The following is a 19,574-nucleotide window of genomic DNA, read 5'->3' as shown; positions in this document are numbered from 1 at the left end:
AAAAAAAAAAAAAAAAAAACAAAGTAGGAAATTATGCAAATCATGGTAAAAGGCAAACATAAATCAAAGCAAAAGAAGATACATAAAATAAAAGTTCTCTGGAATACAAATTTTCAAGAAACAGCACTTTTTAAAAATATTTACTTTTTAGTTGTAATTGGACACAATATCTTTATTTTATGTATTTATTTTTATGTGGTACTGAGGATCGAACCCAGGGCCTCACACATGCTAGGTGAGGGCTCTACCGCTGAGCCACAACCCCAGCCCCAAGAAACAGCACTTTGATATCAAAGATTTTGCTTGTAGCATTTTGGAGGACAGTGTGACAAGAACTGTTCAAGAATCTTAGCAATGCTAAATAAAAATCTCAAGGACAACTAATTTTAACCAGCAACCATTTTACCAGTATATATAGCTACTACTACTTGTAGTAACTACTAGACTTTACTCAGCAAAAAACAAAATTCAAAATGTGATCTCAAGAAACAAGACAAGAGTAGGGATATCAGTGACAGTTGCTTGCCTAACATGGGTGAGATACAGATTTTAACTATGACATTCCAATTGTTGGCTTATAGATTCCAAACAATCGTGTTCATTGAAATGATTACTTTCCCCACTTACACTTTGTACTATTTATTCATCAGTGTTCCATTTATGAAAATAACCTAAGTACACTAAATATAACAAAATGTGAATTTCTCCTCACAGGAGTGCCATCTGCTGATAAAAATCTGCACGTACAAAAGAAATATACTTACACTAAAATGAATTTTGATTTACAAAAAATATTTCTATTACATTCAAACATAATATTGGTGCAATACACCTTTTTTGGGGGGGGGGGGGTAACCAGGGATTGAACTTAGGGGCACTCAGACACTGAGCCACATCCCCAGCTGTATTTCATATTTTATTTAGAGACAGGGTCTCACCGAGTTGTTTAGTGCCTCACTTTTGCTGAGTAAGACTGGCTTTGAACTCCTATTTTTTCTCCTTCAGTCTCGTGAGGAGCTGGGATTATAGGCATATACCACCAAGGCCGGCAAGGTAATTCACCTTAATATTCACTTGTCAGGAAGAAAAACCATAAACTTCAATATATTTTAAAATATTAAAACTTTACTAACTTACTGAGGACATTAAAACTATCTCTATTCCAAATATCAATTTAGTGTAAAATGTTTCATAATGAATATAATTAGGTTACGAATAACAACCAAATTCCATGTGAAATATAACTACGTTGCCCATTTTATGTTTAAGTATTATTTGGAAACTACAGTTTTTCCTTTATTAATTACTGGTCTACATTACATATTCATAAATAATTTCAATGAAAAACCTTCAACTTAAAAAAGGCAGATACATCTCTTGGAAAACAATAGAATTAATGGCCCTAGACCTAGCTTTCAAGGATACTCAAATGAACAAATTCAGACTAACTTGTTTTCTGATAATCATGGATCAACATGCTAAGGATGAAATGTCAGTCAGTCTTAGCCTGGCGTAGCAGCACACACCTGTAATTCCAGCAACCAGGGAGTCTGAGGCAGGAAGATCACAATTTTGAGGCTAACCTCAACTGTTTAGCAAGACCTTTAGTGAGACCCTATCTCAAAAACAAAACAAGAGCTGGGGATATAGCTCAGTTATAAAGTACCCCTGGGTTCTACACCTAGTAAAGAAAGAAAGAAAGAAAAGAAAAGAAAGAAAGACAGTCTTAATGCAAAAAATATCCAACAAAACAATTTCCAGGGCTGGGGATACAACTCAATATCAGAGCACTTACTTAATATGCATGAAGGGGCTGAGAATATAACTCAGTTGGTAGAGTGCTTTCTTTATATGCACAAGGCCCTGGGTTCGATCCCCAGCACTTAAAAAAAAAAAAAAATGAAGCCCTTGGTTCTAATCCAGTACCCACCCCCCCCAAAAAAAATTTATTTTTTAAATAATCTTCCAGACACAAGAAGTGTTGTCCCACTTACTTAAGAGGCTAGGGCAGGAGGATCACTTCAGAACAGGAGTCCCTGAACAGCCTGGGCAACAGTGACATAGTGACACCCCATCTCAAAAAAAAAAAAAAAAAATTCTTCCTGATACAGAATTGAGATTTTGCAGAACATGGAGCTGAGGGTGGAATATGACTAAAATCCTCTGGAAAAACAGACTTCAGAAGATACATAAAGTTGGCCAGGGGCTAGAGTTATAGCTCAGTTGTAGAGTGCTTTCCTAGCACATGTGAGGAACTGGGTTCAATCCTCAGGACCACATTAAAAATCAAGAAAAAAAGGTATTGTGTCCATCTACAACTAAAAATATATTTAAAAAAATAAATAAATAAAGATGGCCAGGCATGGGGTGGCCAGGTTCGAGGCCAGCCTCGGCAACTTCAGTGAGACTGTGTCTCAAAATAAAAAAAAGAGCTGGAAAGCTGAGCATGGTGGCACATGCCTTTAATCCCAGTAACTTGAAAGACTGTGACAAAATTGGGAAGACTGTCCCAAAATTTTAAAATGGGTGGTGGTATGGCTGGGATGTAGCTCAGGGTTAAACTGTCCCTAGGTTCAATTCCTGCTTCCAAAAACAAACAAAAAAATAAAAATAAAACACCTTCAACTAATATACTATACTGACTATGGGAAAAACATGTTATATCTACTGGAAACTGAATTATGTATAGTAAACATAATTGCTTCTTGGGCTGGGGATATAGTTTAGTGATAGAATGCTTGCTTATAAATTATGAGTGAGGCATATCCAACTTCAGAATCACCAAAAAAGAAAAACAATTGTTTCTGTGCAGGACCCAGAACTTACTAATTCAGTTTTACACTTGTGTTCCATCCCTTGTATCATTTCCCACCCTGAAGAGCTCTACTACTCTGGAACAGGTTCCAGGAGAATTCTTAGAATAGAAACAGACAAGAGCAAGAGATTCTAAACATAATCCAGCAAAAATTCAAACCAGCATATCTCAGGTTCTTGCACTGCAGGAAGCACCAGGTTACTCAAATATATTCAGTCAAATTTTAAAACTGGTATTGACCTCCCGTCATCCAAATTAAAGATGTGATACATTTTAACACAGATAAGAACTACTGGGCTGGGGTTGTAGCTCGCCACCAGTAGAGCACTCTCCTAGCACATGTGAGGCCCTGGGTTCCATCCTCAGCACATTAAAACAAGTAAATAAAATAAAGGCATTGTGTCCAACTACACCTAAAAATTAAATATTAAAAAAAAAAAAGAACTGCTGATACATTTTTAGCTTCTTCGGGTGTTTGTGTATTCTTTGCCAATGTTGGGAGACTGTATATGTATCCAGGAGTGATCTACCACTGAGTTACTTAAACTCTTTCTTTTTTTTTTCCCCCTTCTTTCTTTTTTGTACCAGGGATTGAACCCAGGTCCCTTAAACACTGAGCCACACCCCCAGTCCTTTTTTTTTTTTTTTTTTTAATGCTTTATTTTGAAACAAGGTCTCCTTAATTGAGACCTCATTAAAATTGCTGAAGTTGGTCTTGAACTTGCAATCCTCATGCCTCAGCCTCAGGAGCAACTGAAATTATAGGTGTGCACTACATCTAACTTTCAAAGATTCTTTTGAAGATTCAATAACACTGTGTTTTCCAAAGGTCTCAGTCTAGAATGAACACTGGTTAACTGCACCTGACTTTCTATAAAAGCTTATATAAACAAATAATGAGGACACTTCACTTTAAGGCATGCAAAAAACACAAGTGGGAGCCAGGTGTGATGGCTCATGCCTGTAATCCTAGCTACTCAGGAGACTGAGGAGGATTGCAACTTCAAGTTCAGCCTGGGCAACTTAGTGAGACCTTGTTTCAAAATAAAATTTACAAGACTGGAGGTGTAACTCAATGGTAGAGCACTTTCCTAGCATGCATAAGGCTCTAGGTTCAATCCCTAGTACAGAAGACACTGGTGTCCATGTGGTGTGGACCAAGCATATAAACCCAGCAAGTCAGAAGGCTGAGGCAGGATTTCAAGTTCAAGGCCAATCTAGGCAACTACTTAGTAAGACTCTGTCTCAAAATTAAAAACAACAAAACCAAAAAAGAGCCAGTATTCTACAGTGGTAGAATACATGCATTAGAACCTAGGTTCAATCCCTAGTGCCACAAAAAAAGAAAGAAGAAAAAAGGGATCGGGATATAGCAGCTCAGTAGCAGAGCACTTGCATAGCATGAGGAAGGATCTGGGCTCAATTTAACCCCTGGTACCACAAAAAACAGAAGGCCCACAAAGCCAGGCACAGTGGCACACACCTATAGTACCAGCTACTCAGGAAATTGACCTGCGAAGATTGTTTAAGCCCAGGAGTTCAAAGTTACCCAGGACAACAAAATAAGACAACCATACCAAAAGAACAAAACAAAAAAGGAAAGCCAGGCCAGGTGTGGTGGCACATGCATGTAATTCCCGGTATTCAAGGAAGATGAGGGTCACAAGTTCAAGGCTAACTCTGGGGATTTAACAATATCTTCTCTCAAAATAAAATAAAAAGGTCTGGGATGTAGCAGAGTACTTGTCTACCATGTGGGAGTCTCTGCATTGAACCCCAGTACCATTTAAAAATTAAAAAAAAAAAAAAAAAAAACTGGGGCTGGGGTTATAGCTCAGTGGTAGAGCACTTGCCTAGCATGCTTGAGGCATTGTGTCCACCCACAACTAAAAAAACATATATAAAAAAAGAAATAACGTCAGAGATGCTGTTTACTCAATCACAAAGCCCATATTACAGGGACTACCACTTAAACTGACAAGGATAACACAGGTCCTCTGTATATAAACTCATTTCAAAATGTCTAAAACCAATAAGCAATGATAAATTAATAGCAGCAAAGAAATGGTGTTTACTATGTACCAGATACCATTTTAAGGGCTTTATAAGCACAGTATTAAGTCATTAACCTTCCCAACAACACTCTGAGGAACATTAACATTACTATTTCCATTTTACAAAAACAAAACAAAACAAAAAAAAAAAACCTAAGACATAAAGAGTCACAGATAGTGAAGTGATAAAAACTAAAAATTCAAACCCCAGTCATCTGGCTCCATGGTCTTTTAGTGATTATGCAATACTGTAGTCCCCAACTTGGTTTCCTCTTCTTCAAGGCAGCAGAACCGCATAACATGCATAGCTCTCATCAGATGAGAAAAATCTGTTATGCATCATAATCTAAGTTCCCCAGCCCCCCAGATACCACAGGTGCTCTATACTATTATGCTTTGACTAGTTCTGCTTTATTATGTTTAATTTCCAACCTCTGTCCTTGCTTTTTCTATTTATTTTAATTTCTGTATTTCTTTTATTAATATTTATTTTTTAGTTTTAGGTGGACTCAATATCTTTATTTTTATGTGGTGCTGAAGATCGAACCCAGTGCCTCACAGGTACTAGGGTTCTAATACTAGGCAAGGACTCTACCACTTGAGCCACAGCCCCAGCCCTGCTTTTCTATATAGAAAGAACCATTACTCTCAACCCTTTTCTGCATCATTAAGTGAATTTTAAGAGATTAAGAATCTTTCTGGGGGCTGGGGCTGTAGATCAGTTGTAGAGCTCTTGCTTAGCATGTATGAGCACTAGGTTTGATCCTCAGCACAACATAAAAATAAATAAGTAAGTAAATAAGGTATTGTGTCCATCTACAACTAAAAAAAGAAAACCAATGATACAAATCAATTTTTTTAAAAAAAAATCTTGCTGGGTACAGTGGTGCACACCTATAGTCCCAACAACTTGGAAGGCAGAGGTAGAAGGATCATAAATTCATGACCAGCCTCAGCCACTTAGTGTGAGACCATATTTCAAAATAAAAAATAAAGGGCAGGGGTATATCTCAAGTGCCTCTGGGCTCAATCCCCAAAACCACAAAAATCAATTCAGGAGGTCTAGAAAAGCCAGCAAGAGAAAGTCAATAAGACAACTAGGTTTCCAAAGTACTCAACTAGGAGACTTAATTCCATGCAGCTCAACTGCTACTGCCCTGCATGCCAGAAGCTGACCAAGCTGATACTTTTATTCTTCACAGCTGCAGAGGGCAGGGTCAGATCCCTAGCAGCTGGTGGACAAGGCTGAACTCCCCTACACCCACACTTGGCAGACAGAAACCACAGTGTTATCAGCTGTCCCATGCACTAACCTGCCCACAGATAAAATGAGTGCTGAACTCGGACATTACAGAACATCACATTTTATTTGGTACAGTCACACTTCAGGTTACCTAAGGTCAGGGATGGAAAAGTATTTGATTGCCTATGGCTGCTTCAATACATGTATCCCATTTCAATTCTCTTTTCACAAGGTTTTATTTTTGTTATTGTTTTTTACAGTACTGTGATTGAACTCAGGTGTTCATACATGTAAAGTAGGCACTCTACCACTGAGCTATATCCTCAGCCCTTAAGCCCTGTCTTTAACCCAGTAGCTAGTATTACCTAGTATTATCTCCAATTCCTTGAAAAGTCCATAATTATCATAATCAGTCATCATCCCTACTTCTAACAGACCTCTCCAAAAAAAAAGAAAAAAACCTATACTATGTATCTTTGCACAAACCCTATCAAATTATAAACAGACTACTTCAGATTATATTCAACAATGCCTCTCAAATACCAATCGGATATCTTCATTAAAGAATTACTACTCAGGGGCTGAGGCTGTGGCTCAGTGGCAGAGCGCTTGCCTAGCATGTGTGAGGCCCTGGGTTCAATCCCCAGCACCACAAAAAAAAAAAAAAAGAATTATTACTCAACAGAGAAGGACTAGTAAAGAGTCTACTTTTTTTAAAAAAAAAAAAGGACTATAATCAGATCAAAAGATTTTCTACAGATTATCCACTTACATGAGTATATTTAGTAACATCCTTATGAATTTAGTATTTATGATTTTTGTTAAACATAAACTCTGTTGTTTTTCTTTATTCCCTGTACCATTTACATTAGATTGTATTCACCTTCATATGTATCACCATCTGGACTTGCTTCCCCAGAATTTGCAACCATCCATATTCACAACAGTATATCTCCATTCTGCTTTTTGCTTTCAATGTTCATTTCTGATACCTACGAGGTTTCTCAGCAACTCCAGCAATAAGGAATGAGTGTATATTTATGCTATTACCTCCTGCCACATTCTGATCCTATGGTTTCTCAGTGGACCTTAGAAACTAATGAAATGTTAAAAAATTAGCAGAAGCCCAGGAAAACATCTACTCCCTGAAACACTAGCATCAGGAATTTGTCATTATCAAATGAATCTTAAAACTCTAGAAGGGTTTTTAATCCCAGTTTCATGGGAGGATGTGACAGGAAGACCAAATGTTTAAGGCCAAGCCGAGTGTGGTAGCACACACCTGAAATCCCAGTGACTCCGGAGACTGAGGCAGGAGGATCACAAGTTCAAAGCCAGCCTCAGCAACTTAACAAGGCCCTAAGCAATTTAGCAAGACTCTTCTGTCTCTAAATAAAACATAAAAAGGGCTGGGAATATGGTTCAGTGGTTAAGTGCCCCTGGGTTCAATCCCCAGTACCAAAAGAGAAAAAAAGTTTAAGGCCAGCTGTTTCACCTCAAAGTTAAAAAAAAGAGCTGCTGATGTAGCTCAGTGGTAGAGTGCTTGCCTAGCATCCATGAGGCCCTTGGTTCAATACCTAATACTGGGGGGGAAAAAAAGACTAAAAGCTGCATACAGTGACATATGGCTATCATCTCAGCTCCTTGGGAGGCTCAAGAAGGATTGGGAGTTCAAGGCCAGCCTGGGGAACATAGCAAGACCCCAATTCAAAAGATAAAAATAAAAACTCTTGAAGAATGGATCACTATCCATCAGCATCTCTGGTTGCACAGTAATCATTTAGAGAATTTTTTAAAAAAGATGACTCCCAGGTTCTATTAAAATCGGAGCTGGGTGCAATGGCACATGACTGTAATCCTAAAGACTCAAGAGGCTGAGGTAGAAGGATCACAAGTTCAAAGCCAGCTTCAGCAATTTAGTGAGGCCCTACGCAACTTAATGAGACCCTGTCTCAAAAAATAAAAAGGGTTGGTGCTGGGGCTGTAGCTCAGTAGCAGAGCACTTGCCTAGCATGTGTAAAGCACTGGGTTCAATCATAGCACCACGTAAACAAAATACAAGCATTCTGTCCATCTATAACTACAAAAAAAAATTTAATTAAATTTTTTTTAAAAATAAAAAGGGCTAGGGATGTAGTTCAGTGGTTAAGAACCTCTGGGTTCAACTCCTGGTATCAAAAAACTGAAAAAGGGCTTGGGATGTACTTCAGTGGCAATTTACCAAATTTGACCATTGGTCAAATTTCCAATACCTGAAAAAAAAATTCAGAGTTGCTCAAAACAGAACAGATATTAATATTGTTTTTAAGTTTGCCAAGCAGTTCCCCAAAATAACCAAGCAATTCTACTCAATGAATTCAAAAGAATTGAAAACAGATGCTCAACAAGAAATATGTACATGAATGAATCATAATAGCCAAAAAGTAGAAACAAACCAAATGTCTATCAACTGATGAATAAAAGAAACATAGTATAAATATATAATAGATTTTTTATACTACCTTTATTATGTTTATTTTTATGTAATGCTAAGAATCAAACCCAGTGCCTCACATGTGCTAAGTAGACCTACCACTGAACTACAACCCCAGCCCCACAATAGAATAATATTAAAGTAGTAAAATGAAGTTCTATTATGTACTAACACATGGGTAAATCTTCAAAATATCATGCTAAGTAAAATAAAGTCACAAAATAACATTTACAGATATTGTATAATTCCATATATATTCAATGTTCAGAATGAACAAATCCACAGAGACCGAAAGTATATTGGTGGTTGGCAGGAACTGGGGGTGGGGATTGAACTCAGGGGAACCTCAACCACACAGCCATATCCCCAGCAACTTTTTTTTTTTTTTTCAGTTGTAGTTGGACACAATACCTTTATTTTATTTATTTTTATGTGGTGCTGAGGATCCAACCCAGGGCTTTGCAAGTGCTAGGCGTGCTAGGTAGCTCTACCGCAGAGCTACAACCCCAGCCCACTTCCCAGACCTTCTTATATTTTATTTTGAGACAGGGATCTTGCTAAGTTCCTGAAGCTGGCTTTGAACCTGCAATCCTCCTACGTTAGCCTCCCCAACCACTGGCATTAGAGGCATGCAACACCATGCCTGACCTCTTAATTATAAACTGATGTCGGGTGTACTGACTGATCTTCTAGAATACTGCTAAAACCTGGCAACACAATAAAATACAAATTCTTTGTTGCTTTCCATTCCCTACACTTTGGTCAAATTGGCGTTGCGATTCTTCCAAATATTACCTACTTTTTTGCCTTCACCTTTCTCAGACATGTTTTCTAAAATGTATTGAGCATACCCTTCATTTTCTCATTTTTGGTTCCTCAACATGAACCCCAATTATTTTCTATATAATGTCAATTACAAATGGGGCGTTTTAGGGTCACATAACCATATACTAAACAGCAACTGAGAGTTTTTTGTTTCTGTGGATGATTAAGCCCAGGACTTCATACATACCAAAGCCAGCACTCTACAAGTACAATCTCCAGAGACTGAGTTCTATGAAGGTCTGTAATCCAGATATTCAGGAGGCTGAAGCAGAAGAATGCCAAATTTGAGGCCAGTCTGGGAAGTTTAGCAAGACCTTGCCTCAAAATAAAAAGTGTTGGTATAGTTAAATGATGGAGCACTTCCACAGCATGTGTGAGGCCCTAGGTTCAATTCCCTATACCATTTAAAGGAAAAAAAAAAACTTGAGGCTTGGCTCTTTCTTTCTTTTGTTTTGTTTTGCTTGTTTTGTTTTGGGTACTAGGAATTTAACCAGGGGTACTTTACCACTGAGCTACATCCCCAGCCCTTTTTATTACTCGCTAAACTGTTGAGGCTGGACTAGAACTTGCCATCCTCCTGCCTCAACCTCCCCAGTTACTGGGATTATTTATAGGTGCATGCCACTGCACCTGGCCAGAATTTTAATTGTTGTTTATATATGTATATATATATATTTTTTAAGATGTATAGATCTTTATTTTATTCATTTACTTATATGTGGTGCTAAGAATCGAACCCAGTGCCTCACACATGCTAAGCGCTCTACCACTGAGCCACAGCCTCAGCCCCCAGAATTTGAGTTCCTAAGAGTAATTTTACAGCTTTCTCTCTTTTCTCACTAATCTATCAATTGTCACTTCTCAGTGTTGTGTGCCTAATGTCCTCATAGGATGCATCTAAACTGCCAGAGGGCTTAGATATCAATTCATCATGCTGATTGGAACAGAAAGCAAAATCAGAATAAAAAACAAAGGAAAAGGAGTGTTTTTTTTCTTTAAAGCATAGAATTTCAATTCAACCGAACGTCTTGACTATACTCCAACACACAAAATAGTTAAAAGTGAAAAAAAATCTAAACAGTAGAGCTGTTGCCTAGCATGTGTGAGGTTTTGGATTTAATCTCTACTACCACCCAAAAAAAAAAAAGAAGAAAAGTAAAGCCAGTCTAGTGAAATCTGGCATAGGAGTTCAAGGACCCCACCTGTGTATCCCATCCCTCCTTCCTCACACATTACAAAATCCCAGTCTTTTGCACTACAAAGGTGTTAATGTTCCTTTCTATCTATTGCTTACACTGTTTCATTTATCAGCTTGCACCTGGCTGTATTCCCAGATAGCAATATTTCACATAGGCAAAAGAGTACAGTAGTATGATTAAGAGCATAGGTTTAGAAGTCAGATCTGGAGTCCACTAATTTTAAGATTAGGTAACAAAGGACAAGTATCTCACTGTTTCCCAAGTCTGTAAGCAGCAGCAAACAAGATAATGTACTTCAAATGCTTAGTTAACATAAATGGTAGCAATTACAGGACTAATGAACATGGGCCACTTTTTTTCCTTTTCAATCTCTTCATTCCACAATATTAAATTCACTTATTCAAAAAGATAATAATTTTACTGCAGAATGGCTTAAATACCATAAAAATACATCCTTGCATATACAATTAAAGATTTTTTAGTATATATTTACCAAACTGTGCTATTGTCTAACTATCGCCCAAATAAAATCCTCTTTCCTTTCTCTGATAGTTGGGCAAACTATCAGAGTATCTAAGTTTGCTTTGCTACATCCCACTGTGCAAGCTCCATCCCATTACAACAAAGCCTTTTAGTAAAATTTTAAAAATAAACGCTCTTCTGTCGTAATAAAATAGTAAATGGCCCATTCTAACAAGGATTTTTTCCTTTCACACTTGGATTGCACTGTGCTACACAGAAATAATTTTCTACCATTACTATAACACTTCTAACTATAATGAATTTAGAAGGCATTAAACAAGCTGAAGTACCGAAGCTAAGAAATGTTAAAGAGATCATCTGGTCTCCAGCAATTTGAAGGAACATTTTACCAAGTAAATTGTTCCTTCAAATTGATGTTATAGCAGGAAATTTCTAATCAAAATAAAACAAGATCTTGGGCTGGGATTGTAGCTCAGTGGTAGAGCACTTGCCTAGCATGTGTGAGGCACTGGTTCAATACTCAGCACCACATACAAATAAATAAATAAAATAAAAAATTTCATCAACAACTAATAAAAATTTAATAAAATAAAAACAAGATCTTGATAGGAGTGATTAATTAAAGCATTAAACTTACTATATAAAACTGACCCAGCCAGGCATGGTGGTTCATACCTGTAATCCCAGCCACTTGGGAAGCTGAGACAGAAGGATTACAAGTTTAAGACCAGCCTCGGCAACTTGGTGACCCCATCCCAAAATAAAAACATACTGGGGATGTAGCTCAGAGAGGTAGAATGCTCCTGGGTTCAATCCCCAGTACTGGAAAATAAAATAATTTTAAAAGGCTGAGGATGTAGAGCAGTGATAGAATACCCCAACGGCGCAATCCCTAGCACTGCAAAAAGAGCAATGACAATATAAAAAAGAATTGAAGCCAGGAGCAGTGGCACTTGCTTATAATCCCAATGACTCAGAAGGCCAAGGTAGGAGGATTACAAATTCTAGGCCAGCCTCAGCAACTTAGCAAGACCCTATCTTAAAAAAATAAAAAGTGGGCTGGGGTTGTGGCTCAGTGGTGGAGTGCTTGCCTAGCACCTGTGTAGCAGAGGGTTCAATTCTCAGCACCACATAAAAATAAAGGTATTGTGTCCATCTACAACATATATATATTACATATGTATAAATATATGTGTACATAAATGTTGTATATTTTGTGTATGCATATAAACACACACATAATAAAATAAAAAATGCTTGGAATGTAGCTCAGTTGTAGAACACTCCTGGGTTTAATCCCCAGTATCAAAAGAATTTAAGTATACAAATTTTAAAAAGAAAATGTTTACTGTGACTGATGTGACTAACTTTGTCTCTCATTTGTGAGCTGCTACAAATAAATTACTAGTCAAGGCTAAAAACAGATACAATTATGATATGGTAATAAAAGTAACAATATGGACTGGGGATATAGCTCAGTTGGTAGAGTGCTTGCCTCCCACGGACAAAGCCCTGGATTCAATCTCTAGCACCACAAAAAAGAAAGTAACAATAAGGATGCAGCCCAATTCACAGGTAGAATCTATCCTCCCAATGATGAGTTCCTGGCTTCATCCCAAACAGAAAATAATAGTGTTTTGTTTATTTTTTTGGTACTGTGGATTGAACCCAGAGCCTGACACATTAGGCAAGTCCTCTACCACTGTTACACACCCAGCTCTTATACTTTCTACAATGACCTTGCTATATTTTTCAAAAAAATTTTGTAAATATGCAAAGTATGATCACAGGTTTTTGGAGTGGGGGACGGAAGGGGGACTACAACTAGGGATTATATGGTTATACCTGAGTAGTAGAGTGCTTGCTTACCATACATGAGGCTCTGGGTTTGATCTCCAGAACAATGGGGGGGAGGTGTATACATACATATACATACACATACACACACACACACACACACACACACACTTACTTTATGTAAAGAAAAAGGGGGCAAGCATGGTGGCATACACCTGTAATCCTAGCAGCTCAGGAGGCTGAGACAGGAGGATCACAAGTTCAAAGCCAGTCTCAGCAAAAGCAAGGTGCTAAGCAAGTCAGTGAGACCCTATCACTAAATAAAGATATGAAATAGAGGTGGGGATGTGGCTCAGGTCGAGTGTCCCCGAGTTCAATTCCAAGACTGCCCCCCCACCCCACCCCCCAAAGAAAAAAGGGTAAGGAGCTGTGCATACCTTTGATACCAGCTACTTAGAGGCTGAGACTGGAGAACTGCAACTTTGAGGACAACTGGGCAAGACTTAAAAAATCTGAAAAAGGGGCTGGGGATATAGCTCAATTGGTAGAGTGCTTGCCTTGCATGTACTAGGTTCAATCCCCAGCACAACAACAACAACAACAACAAATCTGAAAAGGTCTGGAGATATAGCTCAGTGACAGAGTGCTTGCCTAGCATGCAAAGCTCTGGGTTCAATCCCCAATACCACAAAAACAAAAAAGAAAAATGGGTGTTTCTAACAATATCTTAAATCACTAGTTTTTATCTTATTTATTTTTTCAAATTTTTGAAAATTGCTTTTATAGGTAACATAGTGCCAACCAGTCTGACCCAAAAACATACTCAAAAATGGAAATTTATTAATTTGTGAAAGGGATCAAGCAAGCTCAGTCTAGAAGGCTGTGCTGGAAATCAAACCCTAGGGCCTCTCAAATGCTAGGTAAGCACTCTATCTACCCTTGAGTATACCCTGGAAAACAATTAAAAGTTTGGCTTGTCAATCAGTCCTAAATCAAAACATTTTCTTCTAAATCCTTTTTCAAGTAAACTTATGGTTTAGGGAGTTTTGTTGTTGCTGTTTTTTTGTTATTGTTGTTTTGGTGCTGGGAATGAACCCAGTACCTCATGTAGGCTAAGCACATACTCTACCACTGAACTATGCCTCCAGCCCCTGAACTTGAACTTTTAACCCACTTATAGTTGCACACCTGTAAACCTGAAGACTCAGGAGGATCAAAAATTTGAGGCTAGCTTAAGAAAATCAGTGAGACTTTGTCTCTCAAAAAGATATTTAAAAGGGCTCAGTGGTAGAGCATCATGGGTTCAATCCCCAGTGCCACAAAATAAATGAATGAATAAATAACCACTTATTTTCTTGTTTAATGATTTGTCAATGCCAAATCTTACCAAATCCAGCCTTCAAAGAACACACAGTCTAACCAGGTAGTCACATATAATACAAGCATCACTAAACACCTTGCTCAAGTCTATGAGGTTGCAAAGACTGTAAGTTATAACATGCTGGGAAGCGGCATGTTATAGTGTTAAATACAGTCCAAAGACCCATCTCTAAAGAAACTGGGCCCATGATCTCCTCAACTGAGGCTCAGTGAGTATTCAGAAAATTTTTGTATAGAAGCTGAAGCAAGAGAAGAGACAAAAAGAAAAAGACAAAAGAAAGAGCAGGGAGTAGTGGCACACATTTGTAATCCAGTGGCAGGAGGATCACAAGTTCAAAGTCAGCCTTAGCAAATTTAGCAAGGCCATAACCAACTTATCATCCTACCTCAAAATAAAAAATGAGAACATGAGGGGCCAGGTTTGTGGCTCAGTGGTAGAGAGCTTGCCTAGCATATATGAGACACTGGGTTCGATCCCTGGCACCATATAAAAACAAATAGAGCCAGGGCTGTGGCTCAGTGGTACAACACTTGCCTAACATACATGAGGCACTGGGTTCGATCCCCAGAACCATGTAAAAATAAAAAATAAAGGCATTAAGTCCATCTACAACTAAAAAATAAAAAAATTAAAATAAAAAAATAAATAAAATAGAGGTATTACATCCATCTACCTATAACAGCTACAATTGATTTGATGAGACGGAGACATGTTAAAAAAAAAAAAAAATGTAGGGCTGGCGTTGTGGCTTAGAGGCAGAGCACTCGCCTAGCATGCATGAAGCACTGGGTTTGATCCTCAGCACCACATAAAAATATTGTGTCTACCTGTAACAAAAAATAAATTTTAAAAAATTGTAAAAGTACTAAGTATTATTAGATTGTATATACACAATATAACTAAATGAGAAGATCCTTATGTGACATTTTACTTAGGGACAAATTAATAACACTAGCAAGAAACAAAAGTTACAGCAAGCTGGAGGCGCAATGGCAGACATCTGTAATCACAACTATTTGGGGGCTGGGGCAAAAGGATCACAAGTAGGAAATCAGCCTCTGCAAGACCATCTCTAAACAAGTAAAGGACTTCGGATGTACCTCTGTGATTAAGCACCCTCGGTTCAAACCCCAGTATCAACAAGGAAAAAAGGGGCTGGGGGTGTGGCTCAAGCGGTAGTGCACTCGCCTGGCATGCGTGCAGCCCAGGTTCGATCCTCAGCACCACATACAAAGATATTGTGTCCACTGAGAACTAAAAAATAAATATTAAAAAAAAAAAAGGAAAAAAATATACATCAAAATCCAAATGATTCCCTTCTCCACAAATAATCTTTAAAAGCTTCTCACTGAGGGCTGGGGTTGTGGCTCACAGGTAGAGTGCTCGCCTAGCATGCACAGGTGAGGCACTAGGTTCGATCCTCAGCACCACATAAAATATTAATATTGTGTCCACCTGTAACTAAAAATATTTTTAAAAAAAAGACTTCTCATTAAGACAGGCATGGTGCATGCCTATAATCTCAGAAGCTCCAGAGGCTGAAGCAGGAGGACTGAAAACTCAAAGGCAGCCTCAGCAACTTGGCAAAGCCCTAATCAATTTAGCAAGACCCTGACCCAAAATAAAAAAATAAAAAGGGCTGGAAGGGCTGGGACTATAACTCAGTTGGTAGAGTGCTTGCCTCACATGCACAAGGCCCTGGGTTCAATCTCCAGCACCCCAAGGGTGGGGGTGGGGGTAGTATGGGGGTGTGTTTTTAGTGGTTAAGCGCCCCTAGATTCAATCCCTGGTACTAAAAAAAGTTTCTCATTGAGCTGGGCATGGTGGCACACACCTAAACAGTAGGTTGAGGCAGGATGATCACAAGTTGCAGGCCAGCCTCAGCAACTTAGTGGGACTTTCAGCAACCTATGGAGAACACCCTGTCTCAAAATAAAAATAAAAGGGCTAGGGATGTAGCTCAGTGGTAGAGCAACCCTGGATTCAATCCCTAGTACTTCACAATCTCATATGCAAACACACACACACAGAAAACATGATTCTCACTGAAATTTTTCTAAGTTTTAGACCCAGGTGGTGATGGCAATCCCAGCAACTCAGGAGGGTGAGACAGGAGGATCACAAGTTCAAGGCCAGCCTCAGCAATTTAGCAAGGCCCTAATCAACTTAGTGAGATCTCATCTCAAAATGAAAAAAAAAAGGGGGGGGGGGGGCGGGGAGTGAGGATGCTTTTCAGTGGAAAAGCACCACTGGTTCAATACCCATATCAAAAAGAGAAAAAAGTAGACACTTAAAATTGTGTTAAAATTATTTCAAAATCTACCACATGCTTATATAGTGATACTCCCTACAGATCCTTTCTCTCTTTGCCTTCCTTTAGGTTCATCTCCACTGGGTTTTACAAACACCAACAAAAACAGCTGCTAAAATGTATTAGGGATTACTACCTCACCATCAACACCTTGGGTGCCATAACACTTAGCTTTTAAGGACATTCCATTTACTCAAATTAACAACTAAGAGTAAACTGGTATTTGCTGACATATGGGTTACCTCGTAAGAAGAAATAAACAAAATAACATCAATTTGTTAATGTACAGAGGAAATTCTCTATTTGTGAATTCACGAAGACTCCTACTTTGGAGCAGGGATTATCCCTTTATAATACATTCCCCATCCGGTGGAAAAACTGTCTTAGAATAAAGGAAATCTTAACTCATCATTTTAAAAAGGATTTCAATATTTAAAGGATAACATGCTTAAAAGTAAAGTCAAGGGTTAAGATTGTGGCTCAGCAGTAGAGCCCTTGTCTAGCATGTGCAAAGCCCTGGGTTCAACCCTCAGGACCACATAAAAATAAATAAGTAAAGGTATTGTGGGGCTGGGGTTGTGGCTCAGTGGCAGAGCACTTGCCCGCAAATGTGAGGTACTGGGTTCCATCCTCGGCACCAAATTAAAAAAAAAATATATATATATATAAAGGCATTGTGTCCAACTACAACTAAAAAGTAAATATTAAAAAAAAAAGGTAAAGTCACTTCATACAGTTCAGTCCTTCAATATAAGATTATACTACCTACATGTATGTCATACTTTCGGGGGTAGAGATAATGCCCAGTTTCCATTAAAAAAAAAAAAGAGCATATTGAAATAAATCCATTCTGGTTCATGTTCTCCTACCATTTATTCCTGAATTACTAAAAAGTCACTCTGATTTATAACAAGATACTCCTGGTCAGAAATGCACAAGCTTCACCATTTCCCAGGAAGGGGAAGTAGAGGTGTTATTGCTCTAGAATAGTTCTAAAGGAAGCTACATGTGACTACTGCTAGTCCAGCCCACACTTAAGCCAGAGGAAACAAGAGTGGCAGGAAACAGGCAGAAGAAGCAATTACAATACTTTCTCATGGCCTCATTTTCTCTCATGCCACCACCTCCAGCCATAGTTAAGTCACAAAGAAAATCTGTCCGAAAATACTCCTTAATTATTGAGAGTCAGAGCAACAAGGAAGCAACTGGAAGAAATCAAAGGTATGGGAAACAAGTAGGACAGAGATCAGGAGAAAATCTCTCACCATACATGTGAACTAGCCATAAGTAGAGAAATCAGGCAGAGCACACTGCTAGCAGGCAGAAAAGTGGTATAGGAAGCTAATCACCATTGCCTAGGGTAAGAGAAGGCTTCACAGCACAGGAAGGATAGTCTTAGCAGAGGGGGGTCCTACAGGCAGGTAAAAGATGATCAATCATCTCTGGAGAGCGGAATCTATTCCTGAGATAATGGGGGCCATACCAATGTACCCACTTGATGCCTGAGCTACAGAAGAGCTTAGATATGAATGGCATTTACCTTCCTTCCACCTTTATTTATGGAATCAAAGTAAAAAGCAAGTACAATTAACAGAAAAAAGAAATACAATAACTAGCTGAGCACAGTGACTCACGCCTGTAATACCAGTGGTACCAGAGGCTGAGGCAAGAGGACCACAAGTTCAAAACCAGCCTCAGCAACTCAACAAGACTTTGTCTCAAAATTTAAAAAAAAAAAAAAATGGCTAGGGACGTTAGTAGAGCACCCCTGGGTTCAATCCCAGGTACGAAAAAAAAAAAGAGAGAGAGAGAGAAAGAAAAGAAATACACTAACTAGTGGCATACCTCTTGGTGAAAAAAAGTCTTACCATGGTGAAAGAGAAAATAAAAGAACTGAATTCCACTAAAAATGTTAATCATATGCCCTTCAAATAAAAGATGATCTTTGGATGCCTTACTGAAGAGCTTAAAAAGCTCTCAATTGTTAGGCTACACAGGTGCTGGAGAAAGACTGCCTCAATACTGGCAGACTACGATTGGATTTAAGAGGTGGTAGCAAACTACAGGATTATGTCAAACAGGAAATAATAGGAACGATGATAGGATATACCCCTAAAGAAAACAAGGCCAGAGTAGTGACAGTGGAGATGTCTGGGCAACTAATTAGATTGAAAACTCAAGGGAAACGGTGGGAAAGTGATTCACCGGTAAAGAAAACTTAGTCGTTACGCACCAATGAAAGCATTTTGAATATATAACAGCACTTCACAAATTTACGAATCGCTCTAAACCTACATTAAAGAAAGAACTGTGACACAACCAAACTACACGAACCAGGAACGAGAAGGGAAACTCGGTCCCATCTGAGAAAGGAGCCTTCCAGAAGAAAAAGTATTAGAATAACTACGCCAAAGAAAGGTTGAGAGTGCTGAAGTTGGGCTTGAAGAAGGCCAGTCCCAGGACAAACTCCGGGCGTGAAAACGGAAAGTTGGTCAGGATGCGGGGCGACAGCATGGCGGGAGAGCTGCAGCCCACAGGCAGGAGCCCAAGGTGGGAGAAAAAAACCACACCCTCCAGGACGGAGACCCACGGGGGAAGGGTAAGCGCCCCTTGGAGCTAGGTGGGGCCGAGCCAAATAGAATTAGGGAAGACAGAAGAGAGAATCGGGTTACCCGGGAGGGAGAGTTAGAAAGGTGCCCGGGCCTGGACATACTAAGGAAGCGTGAAGCCAGCGAAAGAAGCTCGGCCCGGTCCTCACAGACGGGCGCTAGGGCAGCCCAAAGATGGTTGGGTGCTCAGAAGACCTAACCCCAAGTCCAGAAAGCACGCACGAGAGCACGCAGGGACCGGGAAGAGGGAAGGAAGAGGGGAGGGTGGCAATTACCGCTGCTGCTCTCGCTGGACTGAGAACCCGTCGCCGCCGCCGCCGCCGCTCGTTACCTGCCAATGTGCTTCTTACAAAGCGGCGGCGGCGGCGGCAGGGGCGGCCCTGC

The 19,574-nt window shown here is 39.1% G+C and overlaps 1 protein-coding gene across 9 annotated transcripts in view; it reads right to left on the bottom strand.

Moving 5' to 3' along the window:
• Ubap2 (ubiquitin associated protein 2) overlaps nt 1–19,574 on the bottom strand; it is a 110,251-nt gene extending 90,677 nt beyond the window's left edge. For 5 of the 9 annotated variants that reach the window (XM_048783490.1, XM_048783494.1, XM_048783496.1 and 2 more), the window contains exon 1: nt 9,598–9,621. The gene's annotated coding sequence lies outside the window, so the exon portion shown is untranslated. Of the gene's footprint in view, nt 1–9,597; nt 9,622–19,465 lie in introns of those variants that run through there. The other 4 variants (XM_048783491.1, XM_048783493.1, XM_048783501.1 and 1 more) reach the window with 3 other exon arrangements.

This window comes from Marmota marmota, unplaced genomic scaffold (assembly GCF_001458135.2).
Source record: "Marmota marmota marmota unplaced genomic scaffold, marMar, whole genome shotgun sequence".
Taxonomy (NCBI): Eukaryota; Metazoa; Chordata; class Mammalia; order Rodentia; family Sciuridae; genus Marmota; species Marmota marmota.
Note: the sequence above shows the minus strand (reverse complement) of the source record. Positions and strands in the feature narration are given on the sequence as shown.